The sequence below is a fragment of the Eptatretus burgeri genome, chromosome 18 (assembly GCF_056783735.1).
Source record: "Eptatretus burgeri isolate ZD-2024b chromosome 18, Ebu_testis_v1, whole genome shotgun sequence".
Taxonomy (NCBI): domain Eukaryota; kingdom Metazoa; phylum Chordata; class Myxini; order Myxiniformes; family Myxinidae; genus Eptatretus; species Eptatretus burgeri.
In genome coordinates, this window is record NC_140978.1 from 14,748,055 (window position 1) to 14,752,500 (window position 4,446).

Here is a 4,446-nt window from a genome sequence, read left to right on the forward strand (position 1 = left end):
TCGGGATGTCAATGTAAATCCAATAATGACTTTCAAAGATCTGCAAAGTTCTATGTCTGAGATGGGCGTCATTGTTCATCAATCAACAATATCCCATTCCCTTCACAATGCTGGCCTCTGTGGACAGGTAGCAAGAAAAAAAGCCATTACTGTAAAAAGGCACATCTAAATGCTCATATGGACTTTGCAAAAAGAAGCATCATGATGAAACTACAGGCATGTGGAGAAACGTTTTCTGGTCAGATGAGACAGCAATTAAACTTTTTAGTCTAAATTCAAAGCATTACAACAGGCACAAGGCTAACTCTGCACATCACAAAGTCAGCACCATCCCTACTTTCAAGCATGGTCGTGGCAGCATCATGTTATGGGGCTGTTTTTCATCAGCAGGGACTGTCAAGCTTGTCAGGATAGAAGGGACAATGGATGGTGCAAAGTACAAGAGAATCCTTGATGAAAACCTGCTTGAGTCAGCTGTGAATCTGGCACTGTTTAAGAGATTCACATTTCAGCAGGACAGTGATCCAAAGCACAAAGCTAAAGCCACACTGGAGTTGCTGAAAAAGAAGAAAATAAATGTTAATGTGTGGTCCAAAGTTCTGACTTGCACCCAATTGAACATTTATGGCAAGATTTGAAGATTGCAGTCCATCGACGATCCTATTCAAACTTGGCAGAACCAATGAAATATTCACGTGAAGAATGGACAAAGATTTCACCATCTCCCTGAGCAGAGCTGGTGGAGACCCACCCAAAAATACTCATAGCAGTCATTGCTGCAAAAGGTGCTTCCACCAAGGACTGACCAAAGGTGCTGAATACTTTTGCAAATGGTGAATTTTGATTTGTGCATGTTTTTTGCAGGTATTCCGAACATGTAACCTCCTTCACCTATACAAGGTTTCTTTTGATCTTTTCAGTAATGAATAAAAAAGTTCATTTGGAAAAATTGTTTCTGCATAATACATAATTCATCTAAATGTGGCTTCATTGGTAGGGGGTGAATACTTTTGCAGACAACTGCATACATTTCCTTCCATCCCCTAAACAATATACCCAACCTCAGATCCTTACAACAATTACTTAGCACCTTCACGTTAAATGTATCCAGACACCCGAAGAAAGCAAAGAAAGTGCGGTGAGAAAGAAGTAGTGTCGGTTCTTTTATGCGCCCCAACACACCTTTCACAACCTGGGTTGAAGCCGTGGTTGTCCACTGCATCACAGTTTAGGCTCGCCTCCCCTGCACTCCCTCCTGGTCTCATTCTTCCGCTCCATCAGCACCTGGTCATGCAGGGTGGTTGGATGTTCTCTGGCCAAACGCGATGGACTGCGTGGCTGGTGGGAATCTCATGCAGTGATATGAGATGGCTTCATGACAGCATGGTAACAACCAGGTGAGGTGAAGGTGAGAGGGGCCCATAGGTGTGTGTTAATGTGTGTGTAAAAGTCTTGGAAAGTATGGAAGAAAGAAATGGACAGAGTCAGAAAGATAGGAAGAAGCTCAACAAATGAAAGTTCGAAAAGTTGAAAGGTTTAGAAATAGAAGCGTTGAGGAAAAGATTGTGTAAAATGTGAAGGAGGCACAGTGAGAGAAAAGCTGTTCGTCCCTGAATTCTATGTGTGTGTGCAGGTGTGTCGAATTCTCTCTCTGAGTGTCTAAAATTTTCCATGCATTCCATCCTATATTTCTCCCTCTCCTTACTCCTCATCATTGTGGCTTCTCATTGTTGAAGGACTGGGTGCATGACTGTGCCACTGGTGCAAGACTGCAGTCAAAACCCTCGGTGATGGTCATCCGCCGAGTCCTGTCTTTCGACCCAGCAACAGTGCCTGATTATTGGAGTGGCCTCTGCAGGTAATCTTTTCTGGGAAATGGAAGGGGCTAGGAGATTCCCGCTTTCAGATTTGATGCATGGCTTCCGTTTGGGGGAAATGACATAGCCTTACCATCCCCTCCCTTACTTGAGCCAATTGCACTCAATTATCCACAATTCATCCACTGAAAGAAGGGTGTGGAGACGTCACAACGTGTGTGTGTGTGTGTGTGTGTGTGTGTGTGTGTGTGTGTGTGTGTGTGTGTGTGTGTGTGTGTGTGTGTGTGTGTGTGTGTGTGTGTGTGTGTGTGTGTGTGTGTGTGTGTGTGTGTGTGTGTGTGTGTGTTAAATAATTAATCTCAGTTGCATAATCTACATATGAAATATATATATATATATATATATATATATATATATATATATATACACACATCTTCTTTCAGCTGCTCCCGTTAGGGGTCGCCACAGCGGATCATCCGTATAATCCTCATAGTGATTTGGCACATGTTTTACGCCGGATGCCCTTCTTGATGCAACCCTGGTCGCCTCTTACGACACAGGGATATGGTACACCTATTTTAACTGGGGTATACACATATATACATATTGTTGTGGGCCAGGGGTCGGTGGCGAGAATGACCACAAGGTGGGGGCGGTTACGTCATCTCCCCCAGACTCCCCGGAATTGTAGGCCGTCACTTAGGATAATTCCATGAGCCGGCGGGTCGCAGAACCGACCGTGGATGCCAATAACTCAACCGCATAGCATAGGGTCTTTTTGTCGAGAACCAATTTACCTAATTAACTACGCGATTTCAATGACCAGGATTCCACGCCCTCGGCACGTCTTTCCAGAACCGGATTACTCTACCGACTACCAGCTGCCAACTACCTTTCCGGCTCGGATGCAGTCGAGCGGGCCTGCCAAGCAGGGCCGGATTTACCATTTGGGGAGCCGTGGTCACAATGATTGTGGGGGGCCCCCAAATTTGGAGGTTAATCAACAACTTAAATTATAACTGCTTTTTCATCAACAACTGAACTTGTATCTATGGATTTGGCAGATCCTGATCAGGAATGATTTGGCATACATGTTCACAAATTACAATTAAATCTGACAATATGACAAGATGGACGGATTGTTATTTATGTGGCTGATGACTTATCTCTGAGCTCATTCTAAAATCAAATCACAAAAATGCTGTTGCTGCAAGAGTAAGCAATAGAGATGGACCAATATAAGAAAATAATTAAGCATACTACGAACTTTGACTAAAAATCTTTCAACTTATAAAAACCCTCTGGACAAGAGAAATCCGAAATGGTGATTAATAGCCGACTTCCAGCGACCGAAAATATATGGCAGTGTCATCGACATCAATGAACATACACATTGTGCCTTAATCAATGGAGAAGCTTCCTGCTCGACTTCGCAGCAGTGAACTCAGATATGATACTGTCAACCTGCATGGAATTGAGCACATCGGATTCGGTTGAAATGATGGTCAGATTGACCAGTCTCTGCTGCCCCATCGTGGAGCGAAGATGGTTCTTGATAAGCTTGAGTTTCGAAAATGAGCACTCCCCGGAGCAGTTTGACACCATCAGTGAGAGGTAAATCCGAAGCAGCACTTCCACATTTGGGAAAGTATCGGTGAGTTTTCGCTCGATGAGAAAACTGTACATCTCGAGTTCAGTACGGCCCGAGTCTGGCTCTGACTCCTTCATCATGGCTTGAAACTGAATCATTTCATCTGTAAGGTCAGGTGTTAGATCTTCCCGATACAGCTCAACGAGCTTCGAGCATGACTCTCGAATCTACTCCACTTCGAGTTGAATAAGAGCACGCAGGAATTCAAATCTGTCGCTTATCTCGCTGTAAGCGTTTGTATGCTTTTCCAACTGCGACAGCAGTACGTTGATCACTGCAACATATCCACTGATGCGAAAAGACTCCTTGGCATCTAGTTCTACTTCTGGAGTGTGTCCATATTCCAAGGGAGCGAGGCGGACATTATGCTTTCGTCTACGTGATCCGCGAGTGAATTCCTCCGTACCTGAGCGCTCCACTCCATCAACAACGAATGTATCAAACTGATCACGTAATGACTGCACGAAGCTCGCCAGTGACTTGAGGACCTGCACGGCTGTGTTGAGATCGGTAGCTTGTGACTGAAGGGTTTTACTCGTACGATAAAATCTACCAAGGACAGTAGACCAGAAATCAGCGTAGAACCCTATCTCGAGCGTGCACATCGTTTGGTGAAGTGTCTCGGCGGTGTTTCTTGTTTCACTATTCAGTTGTTCATCGTTTGCGATTTCATCGAGGACATCCATGATTTTGCTGTAACAGTCAACAAGAGCTCGGGTTGCATTAGAATGAGCTGACCAGCGAGTGTCGCTGAGATGCTTTGGTACTTGCAGACATTTGGCTTTCAGGGCATCAAATAATCTGGCGTAGCACGACGTGGAAGCTGTAAAAAACACATACACTTGTTCCACGAATTCAAAGAATGCTGCTGCAGGTCTACAGCATCCCAAGGCCGACTGACCGACTAAGTTCAGTGAGTGCGTCACACATGGCACAAATATTGCGAGAGTGTTCTCCTGTTTGATCATTCCCTGCATC

The 4,446-nt window shown here is 44.6% G+C and overlaps 1 protein-coding gene across 1 annotated transcript in view; it reads left to right on the forward strand.

Annotated features, from left to right (window-relative positions):
* The first annotated feature begins 690 nt into the window (after window positions 1-690).
* LOC147008639 (uncharacterized) overlaps window positions 691-4,446 on the forward strand; it is a 33,650-nt gene continuing 29,894 nt past the window's right edge. The window contains exon 1 of the mRNA XM_085864084.1: window positions 691-1,858. The gene's annotated coding sequence lies outside the window, so the exon portion shown is untranslated. The remainder of the gene's footprint in view (window positions 1,859-4,446) is intronic.